The sequence below is a fragment of the Pristiophorus japonicus genome, unplaced genomic scaffold (assembly GCF_044704955.1).
Source record: "Pristiophorus japonicus isolate sPriJap1 unplaced genomic scaffold, sPriJap1.hap1 HAP1_SCAFFOLD_58, whole genome shotgun sequence".
Classification (NCBI taxonomy): Eukaryota; Metazoa; Chordata; class Chondrichthyes; family Pristiophoridae; genus Pristiophorus; species Pristiophorus japonicus.
In genome coordinates this window covers 4,132,624-4,149,242 of record NW_027254488.1, presented here as the reverse complement: position 1 = coordinate 4,149,242, position 16,619 = coordinate 4,132,624, and the positions used below count along the sequence as shown (strand labels likewise).

The window sequence follows — 16,619 nt, the reverse complement described above, 5'->3', positions numbered from 1 at the left end:
GGCTCCGCCCCCCACTTCACCATCGACACCACGCCAGGACTCCGGGGACTGTACACAGCGGCCAGGATGGGGCGAGTTTTTCCCCGAGCCGTTTCCAGCGAGCAAAGTCGGTGCGCTTGAGGTCAGTGTGCCGACAAAACTGCTTGGGGAAAATCTAGCCCTTGAAGAGTAAGGAGTACACTGAAGTGATACAAATATGTTTGCCGAGCAACTGTCAATTTTACTAACTTTTTATACAACCATCGAATCAGCAAAAAAAACAGGGCACTCGGCCCATAGTACCTAATATATAGCCCACAGTACAAGAGTAAGGAAGTCTTGCTACAATTGTACAGGGCCCTGTTGAGACCACACCTGGAGTACTGCGCACAGTTTTAGTCTCCTTATTTGAGGAAGGAAATAATTGCCTAGGAGGTGGTACAACAGAGGTTCACCAGATTGATTCCTGGGATGAGAGGACTGTCTTAAGTTGAGAGATTGTGTAGAATGGGCCTATACTCTCCGGAGTTTAGAAGAATGAGAGGTGATCTCATTGAAACACACAATATTCTGAAGGGGATTGACAGGGTAGATGGTGAGGGTTGTTTTCCCCGAGCTGGAGTGTCTAGAACCAGGGGGCAGAGTCTCAGGTTAAGGGGTCGGCCATTTAAGACAGAGATGAGGAGGAATTTCTTCACTCAGAGGGATATGAATCTTTGGAATTCTTTGCCCCACAGGCCTGTGGATGCTGAGTCTCTGAATATATTCAAGGCTGCGTTAGATAGATTTTTCGAGTCTCGGGGAATCAAGGGATCGAGAGATCACTGGAGTTTGGACGAATGAGAGGGGATCTCATGGAAACATATACAATTCTGACGGGACTGGACAGGTCTCGATGTTGGGGAAGTCCAGAACCAGGGGTCAGAATCTAAGGGATAAGGGGTAAGCCAATTAGGTCTGAGATGAGGAGAAACTTCTTCGCTCAGAGAGTTGTTAACCTGTGGAATTCTCTGCCGCAGAGTTGTTGATGTCAGTTTGTTAGATATATTCAAGAGGGAGTTAGATGTGGCCCTTATGGCTGAAGTGATCAAGGGGTATGGAGAGAAAGCAGGAAAGGGGTACTGACCTGAATGATCATCCATGATCTTATTGAATAGTGGTGCAGGCTCGAAGGGGCGAATGGCCTACTCCTGCACCTATTTTCTATGTTTCAATGTTTCTATGTCCTGCTACTGCTTCTTTAATAATGGATTCCAACATTTGCCCAACCACAGATGTTAGGCTAACTGGTCTATAGTTTCCTGCTTTTTGTCTGCCTCCTTTTTTAAATAGTGGCATTACATTTGCAGTTTTCCAATCTGCTGGGTCCTCCCCAGAATCCAGCGAGTGCATGTCCACAGATCACTGAAAGTAGCAGGCCAGGTAGCTAAGGTGGTTGAGAAGAAATATGGAATGCTTGCCTTTATTAGCCGAGGCATAGAATACAAGAGATGGGGTCGGTGGGGCAGGTTTGGTCACAGCTGGAGTACTGCGTGCAGTTCTGGTCGCCATATTACAGGAAGGACATGATTGCACTGAAGATGGTGCAGAGGAGATTTATGAGGATGTTGCCGGGAGTGGAGAATCTTCGCCTTGAGGACAGATTAGATAGGCTGGATTTGGTTTCCATGGAACAGAGCCTGAGGGGAGACCTCATTGAGGTGTATAAAATTATGAGGGGCCGAGATATAGTGGATAGAAAGGACCTATTTCCCTTAGTAGAGGGATCAACAACAAGGAGGCATAAATTTATAGTAATTGGTCGAAAGTTTAGAGGGGAGGTTTCTTCACCCAGAGGGTTGTGGGGGTCTGAAACTCACTGCTTGAAAGGGTGGGAGAGGCAGAAACCCTCACCACATTTTAAAAGTGCTTGGATGTGCACCTAAAGTGCCGTAACCTGCAGGGTTATGGCCCAAGAGCTGGAAAGTGGGATTCGGCTGGAGAGCCTCTTGTTGGCCAGCGCGGACACGATGGGCCGAAATGGCCTCCTTCCGTGCTGTAAACGTCTTTGATTCTATGAACTCGTTTGCAAAGAGGTGAGGTGCATGTGAGGTAATTTGGGAACATCTTTCCTCACATGACAACATTTCAAAGGCAACTCAACGGCTGTAAAGCACTTTGGGCCGTCATGAGTTCCTGACAGACGCTGCAGAAACGCAAGTCCTTCTTTGCAAAATTTCAACGCAAACGAGAATTTTTCTGCAAATTTGAAGTAACAACCACAAAGCAAGAATCATACCCCTCGACCAACAAACCACCTGCTTAGCAAATGTGGAGATAAGATGTAACCATTATTGAAGCATTTTTAGTGTGTGTTGCTGTTCTTGATCGGAGGAGCACATGAGACGGAATCAGTGACTATGCCTTTTCGACATGTTTTCTGAAGCGCCGCACGGTCCCACTGCTGCAGTCAATGAGCTGTTGGGACGTTAATGTATCCATCATCATCATCATCATAGGCGGTCCCTCGAAACGAGGATGACTTGCTTCCACGCCGAAAAAGGATGAGTTCACAGGTGTTTCAATGAAGGACCCGAACTACATCCCGAAGGGTGGAAGATATCTGTGCGTGGATTTTTTTAATGTGTAGTGGCCGTTGCACCCAAGCCATCACACGGGCTTGATAGTGCGAGGTCTTGGTCCAGTGGCAAGGGTTATCCAAGACGACAGGCGACCAGCTCTGCTGCACGGACCTAGTGCACAGTGTGGGCTGGGCCCTGCTAACCCTGGGCCCCTGGCCCTGAACTCATGCCACCGCTGGGCCCCGATCACATCCCTCGACAGTCTCTCGCCGCTCCTTCGCCCCGATCTCGCCACTCGTGCTGTATCTGCCCACGCTCCAATGACCGACCTGGACCTTGATGACATCACTCTTCGCTGCCGCCGCCCTCCTGCACTGGCTCGCGCTGCTCCCTGGAGTATTCTCCCGGGACCTCCAAGCTGCTCCCAGGGCCGCTCGCCGTTCCTTTTATGGCCCCGACCTGCCGCTGGTGTTCTCCCGTTAGTGCATCCAGGCTGTGGGTGGCCACCCCGAGCGCAGCAGTGGGGTTTCTGCATTAGTTCTGGGTGGGGGCAGTATCTTTCCCCTTCTCTCTTCCTGTTGTCTTTAACCCTGTGCTTTTATTTCCCTATTTATTCCCCATGTCTCAGTTTCTAGCGTTGTAAAGGGAACAAAAGATGAATGGGTATCACTGTGGAACAATTTCTCTCACTCAAAGTTAGACGCCCTGCTGTTCGCCATGAGATCTAGGCAGATAGCCGTTGATATTCATGTTCATATTTAAATATATATAAATATATCTACATGTATCATAACTTTTCCCTGATGGTCGAGGGGTTAAGATCCGATGCACTAACCTGGTTTCAATTCTCGATCAATTCATCGCATAAAAATAATTGAGGTCTGTGAGAAGATTAATAATTGCTGTATTCACCATGAATACCAATACTTTCTGCGATAGACCGAGCTTACAGACTATCTGGCTTCTCCTGCCCTTTGCCGGCCACGTGTTCGGGGTTTAATTTAGTAAACTGGGTGAGTTCGCTGATCGCGGGGAGACGGTAGGAGCCTCTGTGGCCCCACTGTGAGGATGTGGAAGTGAACACGGTGGCTGGGTGATCCGTGATATTTCTGTAAAGGGCAGCGGAGGAGAAGGATTGAGAACTTTCAGAGTGGGACAGAAGTTGTTTAACGTGAGCCAACACATTCCCGATCAGCACAGAGGGAGCTCACTGGTCAGCTCTCCTCTGTTGGGGCTGCTGTGCCAGATGTTTCTGTAGTGCAGTGGTTATCACATTTGCTTTCTGTGAAAAGTACCCGGTTTGATTCTGGGTAGAAACATTATGTTTAAACTTGCGAAAAGGGAACAATTGGAGGAGAGTTTAGTCTCCTGGAAAATGCTGCCTGACCTGCTGAGAATTCCAGCATTTGCTGTTTTTATTTTGCTATTTATTCTCCTGGTAAAAAGGCTCCCTTATTCCTGAATTGCTCTTTATTTAACCAATAAATAGATAACTTTCAGTGAGAGAAAACGGATCCACCGGGGACCTTTCACGTGTGAGGCCAACGTGATATCCGCGACACTGCAGCCCATCAAAGGGCGATAAACCACTGAATATAAAGGATGAGCTCACAAATATCAGGGGCAGTGCAGTCTGGTCAACGTCAAACCCTCCTTTCTTATTCAGCAGAGGCATGAACGGGAGTCAGATGCCACAAAGTTTAATTAAAGATACAAATACAAATAAAACTTCCAAATCTTTTCACTGTAAAATTATTTCACTTTACTTGAAATCCTACTGCGTTGAATCTGAAAATGAGCACCGTGGGATTTTATCTTCACGACTGATTCTATTTTCTCCGCTAAGAAGGAATAACCGGTGCTGTTAAATTTGACAAAAGTTGCCCCAGATTCCTGGTGACATCGGCAATACAGTGTGTAAAATGGGTTAACATGCTGAAGAACAGAGGAACAAAACAAATAGGAGCAGGAGTTGGCCACACGCCCCTCGAGCCTGCTCCGCCATTTAATACGATCATGGCCGATGCGATCATGGACTCAGGTCCACTTCCCTGCCCGCTCCGCAAAGCACAGGACAAATGATTGAAGTATCGACTGTCCCTCAGTTAGCATTTCTTTCATTGTGCAAAAGAAGGTGACGGGTTAATTAATGATGCTTTTCCATGAACGCAACACAAAAGTTGAAAAAAACAAACGGTGACTGGCAGGTGAGTGTTGCTTCTGACACATGGTGGGAATGGGCGGGGGATTTCAAGCCCCTTATATTGTGAAAGCTTCATATAGAGGAACATCTCACACACATTGTGTCGGCCTCGTGGCGCAACGGTAGCGCGTCTGACTCCAGATCAGAAGGTTGCGTGTTCAAATCACGTCGGGGTCACTGTTCTTTCAGAGTTAATATTTTCTTTGCTGTTTGGCAATAACCAGACCCTTGTTCCAAGGTCTGTCTCATTGTTTCCCCGGTGTCAGGCAGAGATACGCCTGCTGCCCGCATTTAATTCATGTGACAGGACACAACAGTTCAAAATCAACTTGCAGGTGGCCACACACATCGCCGAGCGGTCTGAGGTGCTGTGATTAGATCGCAGTTTCCTCTGGAGGTGTGGGTTTGAATTCAACTTCTGACATTTATTATTTTTAATCATTAAGCGAAACTCATTGTTTGACACCACGACCAACTCCTTAAAACTGGGATTCAGCAGTTCACCTGCTCGCTTAACATTTCCGGCTGACCTGGTGCTGAAAGTGGAGATGTTTCCGCAGTGTCGCGGTTAACACGTTCGCCTCACACGCGAAAGCTCACCAGGCGGGAATATTTTCTGTAGCTTTCTCCTCATGCATGCTCAGGGGCGAGTTTGTTCTCCTGTGAAAACTTCATAAGATGATAAGCATGTAAGAATTAGGGGCTGGAGTATGCCATTCGGCCCCTCGAGCCTGGTCCACCATTCAAGAAGATCCTTGCAGTTCCTCGACAGCAAGTTTAAACATCTGGGGCAGAGCCAACAGGCGACTGTCTGCAATCAGTGAGAGAACGGTATATTTGGCAGAAGCCTGGCGAGCTCAGTCAGTGAAATATAAGACTTTTAATCTCAGGGTCGTGGTTTCGACACCAACATTGGACATTTACATTTTTCATAGAATTATAGAATGATAGAAGTTTGCAGCACATAAGGAGGCCATTTTGGCCCATCACTTCCACCCCGGCCAACAAGAGGCGATCCAGCTTCATCCCACTTTCCAGCTCTGGGTCCATAACCCTGCAGGTTACGGCACTTCAGGTGCACATCCAAATACTTTTTACATGTGGTATCTGCCTCCGCCATTCTTTCAGGCAGTGAGTTCCTGACCCCCACAAATCTCTGCATGAAGAATTTTACCTTCAAATCCTCTTTAAACCTTCTACCAATTACTTTAAATATATGCCCCCTGGTTGTTGACCCCTCTGCTATCCACTATATCTAGGCCCCTCATAATTTTATACATCTCAATGTTGTCTCCCCTCAGCCTCCTCTGTTCCAATAAAAACAAACCCAGCCGATCCAATCTGTCCTCATAGCTAAGATTCTCCACGCCTGGCAACATCCTCGTAAATCTCCTCTGTACCCTCTCGTACATTCACATAATTCCTGTAAGACAGTGACCAGAACTACATGCAATACTCCAGCTGTGGCCGAACCAGTGTTTTATACATTGCAAGCATAACCAACCTGCTCTTCTATCCCATGCCTCAGCCAATAAAGGCAAGCATTCCGTGCACCTTCCTAACCACCTTATCCAATTGGCCTGCTACCTTCAGGGATCTGTGGACATGCACTCCAAGGTCCCTTTGTTCTTCCACACTTCTCAATGTCGGACCATTTAATGTGTGTTTCTTTCCTTGTTTGCCCTCCCCAAATGCACAGGCTCACACCTCTGGATTAAATTAGTATCACCTGAAAACGTTGCAATCATACCTCCTATATTTAAGTTTAGATCATTGATGTTGCCACTAAAAGCCAGGGACCTAGCACTGAGCGCTGTGGAACCCCACTGGAACCATCCTTCCAGTCCCAAACACTCCCATCAAACATTACCCTTTGCTTCCTGCCTCTGAGCCAATTTTGGATCCAACTTGCCACTTTGCCCTGGTCCCATGGGCTTTTACTTTCGTGACCAGTCTTCCATGTGGGAACTTGGCGAAAGCTTTGCTAAAATCCTGAAACACTACATCATACGCACTGCCCTCATCGATCCTGTTGGTTAGATCCTCAAAAAATTCAATCAAGTGAGCCAGACAAGACCTTCCCTGAACAAATCCATGCTGACTATCCGTGATTAACCCATGTCTTTCCAAATGCAGAAATTAAATCATTGACAAATTTTATCCTGCTTTCACGGGAAAACACCATTAATTAACTGATGATCTTTGTTGTGCATGCATAAAATAAGTATACACCCTGTACACTCAATGTACAATTACATAAGACCACTGGATGTATCTTCACACTGTATGCACTATGCTTGTACCACCAGAGGGTGCAACTGGTGGAGACCTCAAGGTCACCTTTACACGACAGGTAACCAGGTATAAAAGGGAGCTCACAGTACTGTACCCTCACTCAGGAGCTGCAATAAGTGGACTAAGGTCACCACAGTTCAAGTACAATACCTTGCCTCGTGGAGTCATTACTAGAGTGCTTACAGACACAATAACTGGTGACGAGAATACGAATTTCCATGTGACAATGGCTAACCTTGGCACGTTTGAACAATTCGCCAATGGGGAAGATTGGGAGGCCTTTGTGGAAAGGCTCGAACACTTCTTTATTGCGAATGGCGTGGGGGGAGACGACCCGACCTCGCTGGCTGATAAGTGCAGAGCTATCCTGCTCAGCAGTTGTGGGTCCACCGTCTATGGCCTTGTCAGGGACCTGCTAGTCCCAGAGAAGACAATAACATATCTGGAGCTCGTAACGCTGGTACAGGAACAGCTCAAACCGAAAGAGGGCATCCTCACAGCCAGACACCGGTTCTCTCCCCACCGGTGGATCCGAAGGCCAAGAAATTGCAAAATATGCTGCAGACCTGAGACGATTGGCTGCACCATGTGATTTTAGCGATCACCTCACCGAAGCACTAAGGGACATCTTTGTTATTGGAATCGGTCACGAGGGCCTTCTCCACAGACTGCTCTCTGTGGACACCACGGTCACCCTGCAGAAGGCAATTAACGTGAGCCAGGCATTCATGATCTCGGCCTGCGATTCCAAGTGGATGTCTCACCCCCAGGACTCTAACCCAGCAAGTACTGTGAACCGAAAGGTGCCTTTTAGAGGCAGGGCTGCTGCTAGCAGTCTCTCTCAGGGAAGAGAGAACAGAACCCCGAGTCCCACAATCCTGAGTCCGCCACATGGGGCCAACCGGCCAACCCCATGCTGGCGCTGTGGAGGAAATCACAGGGCCGACCAGTGCCGCTATAAAGACTATACTTGCAAAGGCTGTAACATGAAGGGCCACCTCCAGCGAATATGCAAGAGAAATCATACTCACCGAGTCGATGAAGAGTTGGCTGATCATCCGGAGTCCAGCGACGATGATGTGTACGGAGTGTTTACCTGCACCACTGAGAGTTCCCTGGTGAAAATGGAAGTTGAAGTCAACGATGTTCCAGTCACGGTGGAGGTGGGCATAGGGGCGAGCCAGTCACTGATGAATCAGGCGGCCTTTGAGAAACTCTGGGACAATCCAATCGAACGACCTAAAATGATCCCGATCGAAGTGAAACTGCTGACCTAAACAAACGATACATCCCAGTCGTTGGCAGCGTGGATGTCCAGGTGTCCCATGGCGGCGAGATGCACAGGTTACATTTGTGGATCGTTGCTGGGGATGGTCCAAAGCTATTTGGAAGAAGGTGGATGAAAAAGATCACTTGGAGCTGGGAATAGCTCCAACCTCCAGCGATCGACATCCCTCATGGCCCCGAAGTTGGATCCAGCACAACACCTGAAAAACCAACCGCCCAACTCGACTGTGAGGCGACGACACAGACCGCTCAACCCAACGGCTTCAAATCCCACTCCTGACATTCAGTGTTTTTAATTGCAAACTCATTTGTTTTGACACCACTCTGAAGTGCTTTGGGACATCCATCGAACTTCATAAAATTACTCCACTTCAATTCCAAACGGTGATATCAAAGTTACTTCCCAAACCGGGAAACGATCCCGGGTGGCTGTAACGGAAGGAATAGTTTTGTGAAGCATTGAAAGATGCCCTCTAAATATCTCTAAATAATAGAAGATTATGGGTTCATTAATGATGTTTTCCCATGAAAGCAACATACATTTTAAGGAACAGTAATCGACTAACATGGGGCTTTGAGATTAAGAGTCTCATGCTCTACCGACTGAGCTAGCCGGGCTTCTCAACATCTACCCTGTCAACATCTACCCTGTCAATCCCCTTCAGAATATTGTCCGTTTCAACGAGATCACCTGCCATTCTTCGAAACTCCAGAGAGAATCGGCATATTCTACACAATCTCTCATCATAGGACAGCCCTCTCATCCCAGGAATCAATCTGTTGAACCTCTGTTGCACCATCTCCAAGGCAAGTATATCCTTCCTTAGATAAGTACTATGGGCGAATATCCTGTTTTTCTGCTGATTCTACTGTTGTATAAAAAGTTATTAAAATTCAACAGTCGCTGGGCAAATATATTTGTATTTCCTTCAGTGTGCAATACAATTGAACAAGTACTTTGGTGCGGTATTCACTGAGGAGGACACAAACAACCTTCCGGATATAAAAGGGGTCGGAGGGTCTAGTAAGGAGGAGGAACTGAGGGAAATCTTTATTAGTCGGGAAATTGTGTTGGGGAAACTGATGGGATTGAAGGCCGATAAATCCCCACGGCCTGATGGACTGCATCGCAGAGTACTTAAGGAAGTGGCCTTGGAAATAGTGGATGCATTGACAGTCATTTTCCAACATTCCATTGACTCTGGATCAGTTCCTATCGAGTGGAGGGTATCCAATGTAACCCCACTTTTTAAAAAAGGAGGGAGAGAGAAAACAGGGAATTATAGACCGGTCAGCCTGACATCGGTAGTGGGTAAAATGATGGAATCAATTATTAAGGAAATCATAGCAGTGCATTTGGAAAGAGGTGATATGATAGGTCCAAGTCAGCATGGATTTGTGAAAGGGAAATCATGCTTGACAAATCTTCTCGAATGTTTTGAGGATGTTTCCAGTAGAGTGGACAAGGGAGAACCAGTTGATGTGGTATATTTGGACTTTGAGAAGGCTTTCGACAAGGTCCCACACAAGAGATTAATGTGCAAAGTTAAAGCACATGGGATTGGGGGTAGTGTGCTGACATGGATTGAGAACTGGTTGTCAGACAGAAAGCAAAGAGTAGGAGTAAATGGGGACTTTTCAGAATGGCAGGCAGTGACTCGTGGGGTACCGCATGGTTCTGTGCTGGGGCCCCAGCTGTTTACACTGTACATTAATGATTTAGACGAGGGGATTAAATGTAGTATCTCCAAATTTGCGGATGACACTAAGTTGGGTGGCAGTGTGAGCTGCGAGGAGGATGCTATGAGGCTGCAGAGCGACTTGGATAGGTTAGGTGAGTGGGCAAATGCATGGCAGATGAAGTATAATGTGGATAAATGTGAGGTTATCCACTTTGGTGGTAAAAACAGAGAAACAGACTATTATCTGAATGGTGACAGATTAGGAAAAGGGGAGGTGCAGAGAGACCTGGGTGTCATGGTACATCAGTCATTGATGGTTGGCATGCAGATACAGCAGGCGGTTAAGAAAGCAAATGGCATGTTGGCCTTCATAGCGAGGGGATTTGAGTACAGGGGCAGGGAGGTGTTGCTCCAGTTGTACAGGGCCTTGGTGAGGCCACACCTGGAGTATTGTGTACAGTTTTGGTCTCCTAACCTGAGGAAGGACATTCTTGCGATTGAGGGAGTGCAGCGAAGGTTCACCAGACTGATTCCCGGGATGGCGGGACTGATCTCTCAAGAAAAACTGGATCAACTGGGCTTGTATTCACTGGAGTTCAGAAGAATGAGAGGGGACCTCATAGAAACGTTTAAAATTCTGATGGGGTTAGACAGGTTAGATGCAGGAAGAATGTTCCCAATGTTGGGGAAGTCCAGAACCAGGGGACACAGTCTAAGGATAAGGTGTAAGCCATTTAGGACCGAGATGAGGAGGAATGTCTTCACCCAGAGAGTGGTGAACCTGTGGAATTTTCTACCACAGAAAGTTGTTGAGGCCAGTTCACTGAATATATTCAAAAAGGAGTTAGATGAAGTCCTTATTACTAAGGGAATAAAGGGGTATGGTGAGAAAGCAGGAATGGGGTACTGAAGTTGTATGTTCAGCCATGAACTCATTGAATGGCGGTGCAGAATAGAAGGGCCGAATGGCCTACTCCTGCACCTATTTTCTATGTTTCTACGTTTCTATGTTTCTATGTAGGTGCATTAATGCTGATTGAAACAATTATTCAGTATTTCACCGACTTGAATTATTTTTAATCAACTTGCTCTGTAACAATGCTTTCCCTGACCGAAAATCAAACCCTGACCACAGCAATGAGAGCACCAAACCCTAACCACGAGGCTACCAGGGAGCACTGTTTGCAGTTGCCCCATAGTACCGAATATATAGCCCACAGTACAAGAGTAAGGAAGTCTTGCTACAATTGTACAGGGCCCTGGTGAGACCACACCTGGAATACTGCACACAGTTTTGGTCTCCTTATCTGAGTAAGGATACACTTGCCTGGGAGGTGGTACAACGAAGGTTGACCAGATTGATTCCTGGGATGAGAGGACTGTCATAAGTTGAGAGATTGCGTAGAATGGGACTATACTCTCCGGTAGTTTAGAAGAATGAGAGGTGATCTCATTGAAACACACAATATTCTGAAGGGGATTGACAGGATAGATGCTGAGAGGTTTTATCCTCCGGTCTGGAGTATCTGGAGAGGGGGCACAGTCTCAGGTTAAGAGGTCGGCCATTTAACACAGAGATGAGGAGGAATTTCTTCACTCAGAGGGTTATGAATCTGTGGAATTATCTGCCCCAAAGGCCTGTGGATGCTGAGTCTCTGAATATATTCAAGGCTGCGTTCGATAGATTTTTGGAGTCTTACGGAATCAAGGGATCGGGAGATCGAGCGGGAAAGTGGAGTTGAGATCGACGATCAGTCATGATCACATTGAATGGTGGAGCAGGCTTGAGGGGCCGTATGGCCTACTACAGCTCCGATTTTTTATGTTGTTATCTGTACTGGCTCTGTGAAAGAAATGTCCATTAGTCCCATTCCCCAGCACCCTGCAAATGTTTCTTTTTCAACTATATTTCCCTTTGGAAAGTTACTATTAAATCTGCTTCCAAAACCCTGTCAGGCAGAAAAATATTCACGTTAATTTTATACAGCCCCATTTTCGACAGTACTTTCCCTGCTTTGAATGTCATGTGTGGGCAAATGCATGGCAGTTGAAGTATGATGTGGATAAATGTGTGGTTATCGACTTTGGTGGTAAAATCAGAGAGACAGACTATTATCTGAATGGTGACAGATTAGGAAAAGGGAAGGTGCAACAAGACCTGGGTGTCATGGTACATCAGTCATTGAAGGTTGGCATGCATGTGCAGCAGGCGGTTAAGAAAGCAAATGGCATGTTGGCCTTCATAGCGAGGGGATTTGAGTAAAGGGGCAGGGAGGTGTTACTACAGATGAACAGGGCCTTGGTGAGGCCGAACCTGGAGTATTGTGTACAGTTTTGGTCTCCTAACTTGAGGAAGGACATTCTTGCTATTGAGGGAGTGCAGTGAAGGTTCACCAGACTGATTCCCAGGATGGCGGGACTGACCGATCAAGAAAGACTGGATCAACTGGGCTTGTATTCACTGGAGTTCAGAAGAATGAGAGGGGATCTCAGAAACGTTTAAAATTCTGACGGGGTTCGACAGGTTAGATGCAGGAAGAATGTTTCCAATGTTGAGGAAGTCCAGAAGCAAGGGTCACAGTCTAAGGATAAGGGGTAAGCCATTTAGGACCGAGATGAGGAGAAACTTCTTCACCCAGACAGTGGTGAACCTGTGGAATTCTCTACCACAGAAAGTTGTTGAGGCCAATTCACTAAATATATTCAAAAACGAGTTTGATGTTGTCCATAATACGAGGGGGATCAAGGGGTATGGCGAGAAAGCAGAAATGGGGTACTGAAGTTGCATGTTCAGTCATGAACTCATTGAATGGCGATGCAGGCTCAAAGGGCCGAATGGCCTACTCCTGCACCTATTTTCTATGTTTCTACGTTTCTATGAATTATTATCTTGTCTCATTTTGCACACTGCATTTTAGGACATTGCTTTAAAATGTTTTGTGCCTGTGACACCAGCCATTGTTAGATTTAGTCACACACCATCCTGACTTGGAAATATATCGGTCGTTCCTTCATCGTCACTGGGTTAAAAGTCTCGAACTCCCTCCCTAACAGCTCTGTGGGAGCACCTTCACCACGCGGACTGCAGCGGTTCAAGATGGTGGCTCACCACCACCTTCTCAAGGGCAATTAGTGTTGGGCAATAAATTCTGGCCTTGCCAGTGACACCCAGATCCTGTGAACTAATATAATAAAACACTATTTTAGGAGTCTGGTTCTAAATATTCTTTGCTGACGACACCAGGAATCTGGGGCACTTTTGTCAAATTGGGCTCAAAACTGGAGCGGTAATTCCTACCGTGCTCAGAAAATAGAATCAGTATTAAAGATAAAATCACATGGTGCTCATTTTCAGAATCAACGCAGTAAGATTTGAAATAAAGTGAAAGAATTTCATCGTGAAAGGATTTGGAAATTAAATGTGGCTTATATTTCGCTCTTTAATTAAAATTTGTGGCGTCTGTCTGCCGTTCATGTGTCTGTTGAATAAGGAAGGAGGGGTTTGATATTGTCCAGACTGCACTGTTCCTGATATTTGTGGGCTCATCGTTTATAATGAGATGTTTCTTAACTATTGGTCAGTGCCCACTTTAGCTCAGCCTTTGATTCGGAGTACGAACTTTGTGAAACGTTTGAATTTGTCTTAATGCACTTGCTGCCTGGTGTTTTTGTTGTCATTTTCAATCCTCTTCTTTCACACTGAAACAAATTGCAACCGTGTTTTTAAATTAGCAGTGCGAGATTTTTGCAGGGCATATTGAAATGCTTCACAAAACCTTTCCAATCACTTCAGTTACCAGGGTTCGATTCCCAGTTAGGGAAGTAATTTTGCTACCACGAAGTGAAGTAATTTAATTAAATTACACAGATGACCCAAAGCACTTCAGACTGGTGTCAAAACAAATGCGTTGATAATTAGAAAGAAGGAATGTCAGAAGTTGTACTTGAGTTTCTGGGATGGAGTATAAATAACCCTCTGTGCACTGGAACTGGGAAGGGTGAATAATGAATGAGTTGTTTCCGGGTTTGAAATGCGGCTTAGATCTGCTGGTATTAACCGACAGCATTGTTGAGCAGAATGAAAGAAATGCTAACATGATCACTGAGGGTTAGTCGAAACTTCAACAACTTCCTTTTTATAATTTGTGAAACTTTAATCATTGAGGAAGTTTTATTCCCTTTCTGATTTTACACAGTCTGTATTTTAGGAGGCTGGTTTTAAATGCTCATTGCTCATCATGGAATCAGAGAAGTTTACAGGACGGAAGGAGGGAATGAACAATTAAAATTAGTTTTTTTTACAAAAATAACATTTTCATTTGGGCTCGAACCAGGGATTTTTCGCGGGTGAGGCGAACATGATAACCGCTACACTAAAGAAACTGCTGCTTCGTGCAGTGCCCAGAGAGAAGTGTTCAGCGACAAGCTGAAATGCTGAAACCGTTTCTGCAAAACATTCCTTTCACAAACATTTCTCTGACCGAAACTGCACAAAACAAAAATGTTCCTTTCAAATGTGCCAATTATTTTTGTTATGCTTTTATTTTGTTTTCATGGGATAATATAATTAATGAATCGATAATCTTCTTTTACACAATGAAAGAAATGCTAACTGAGAGAAAGTCAATCCGTCAATAATTTGTTCTGTGCTCTGCATGTTTGTAATGTCGCCAAGTTTGCTGATGATACAAAGATAGGTGGGAAAGCAAGTTGTGAGGAGGACGCAAACAATCTGCAAAGCGATATTGATAGGCTCACTGGGTGGGCAGAAATTTGTCAGATGGAGTATAATGTGGGAAATATGAGGTTATCCACTGTGGTAGCAATAATAAAAAAGCAAATAATTATTTAAATGGGGAGAGATTACGAAATGCTGTGGTGCAGAGGGACCTGGGGGTCCTTGTACATGAAACACAAAAGGTTAGTATGCAGGTACAGCAAGTAATTAGGAAGGCAAATGGAATGTTAGTCTTTATGACAAGGGGGATGGAGTATAAAAGCAGGGAAATCCTGCTACAACTGTACAATTGTGAGACCACCAAGTGCAGAAACTCTAAAGGAATATAAGAAGTGCAGGGATGCAATTAAAAAATATATCAGGAAGGCAAAGAGAGAGCATGAAAAAATGTTGACAAGTAAAATCAGGAAAAACACAAACACAAAGACATTAAGTGTAAGAGGATAACTGGAGAAAGAGTGGAGCCTATTAGAGACCACAAAGGAAATCTGTGTGTGAAGGCAGAAGACGTGGCTATGATTCTTAATCAATACTTTGCCTCTTTTTCACAAAAGAGAGGGACTGTTGATGTCACACTTCAAAGACCGGACCTCGTCCGGGTGAAATGTGCCCGCACTGTCTCAGTTGGTTTTCTACCGAGACCACCTCTGGTTCTTCTAATAGTCGAGTCGAGTAGGTCTTAATTCAACATCAGCTCTTTATTTCTCCAGCATATGCACGATGTTTTATAAATATATTAAGAACAAGAGGCTAACTAAACAAAGGGTGGGTCTATTAGATACCATGAGGGTAATCGGTGTGTGGAGGCGGAAGATGTGGAGATGGTTCTTAATGAATACATGGCGTCTGTTTTCACAAAAGAGAGGGGCGATGCAGACACTACTATCGAGGAGAAGAAGTGTGAAATATTAGATGAAATAAACATAGTGAGAGATGAGGTATTAAGGAGTTTAGCAGCTTTGAAAGTGGATATCCCCAGGCCCGGATGAAATGCATCCTAGGCTGTTAAATGAAGCAAAAGAGGAAATAGCAGAGGCTTTGACCATCATTTTCCAATCCTCTCTGGCTTCAGGTATGGTGCCAGAGGACTGGAGGACTGCTAACGTTGTACCTTTGTTTAAGAAGGAAGAAAGGGATAGACCGAGTATTTACAGGCCAGTCAGCCTAACCTCGGTGGTGGGAAAATTATTGGAAAAAACCTAAAGGACAGGATAAATCTTCACTTAGAAAGACACGGATTAATCAACGACAGTCAGTACAGATTTGTTAAGGGAAGGTCGTGTCTGACAAACTTGATTGAATTTTTTGGGGAGGTAACCAGGAGGGTCGATGAAGGCAAAGCATGTGATGTAGTGTATATGGATTGTACCAAAGCTTTTGATAAGGTCCCACATGGCAGACTGGTCACAAAAGTAAAAGCCCATGGAATCCAGGGCAAAGTGGCAAGTTAGATCCAAAACTGGCTCGGAGGCAGGAAGCAAAGGGTAATGGTTGATGGGTGTTTTTGCGACTGGAAAGATGTTTCCAGTGGGGTTCCGCAGGGCTCAGTACTAGGACCCTTGCTTTTTGTAATTTACATCAATGATCTACACTTGAATATAGGGGTTATGATTAAGAAGTTTGCAGTTGATGCTAAAATCTGCTGTGTGGTTAATAATGAAGAAGAAAGCTGCAGAATGCAGGAGGAAATCAAGCAACTGGTCAGGTGGGCAGAACAGTGGCAAATGGCATTTAATCCGGAGAAGTGTGAGGTCATGCATTTTGGAAGGGCTAACAAGGAAAGGGAATACACATTAAATGGTAGGACACTGAGAAGTGTCGAGGAACAAAGGGACATAAGAACATAAGAACGTAAGAAATAGGAGCAGGAGTAG

General features: G+C 45.4%; 1 non-coding gene across 1 annotated transcript; it reads left to right on the top strand.

Annotated features, from left to right (window-relative positions):
* The first annotated feature begins 4,848 nt into the window (after positions 1–4,848).
* trnaw-cca (transfer RNA tryptophan (anticodon CCA)) lies at positions 4,849–4,920 on the top strand. Its single transcript has one exon. It is a non-coding gene; the product is annotated as a tRNA-Trp (tRNA).
* Positions 4,921–16,619: the final 11,699 nt, after the last annotated feature.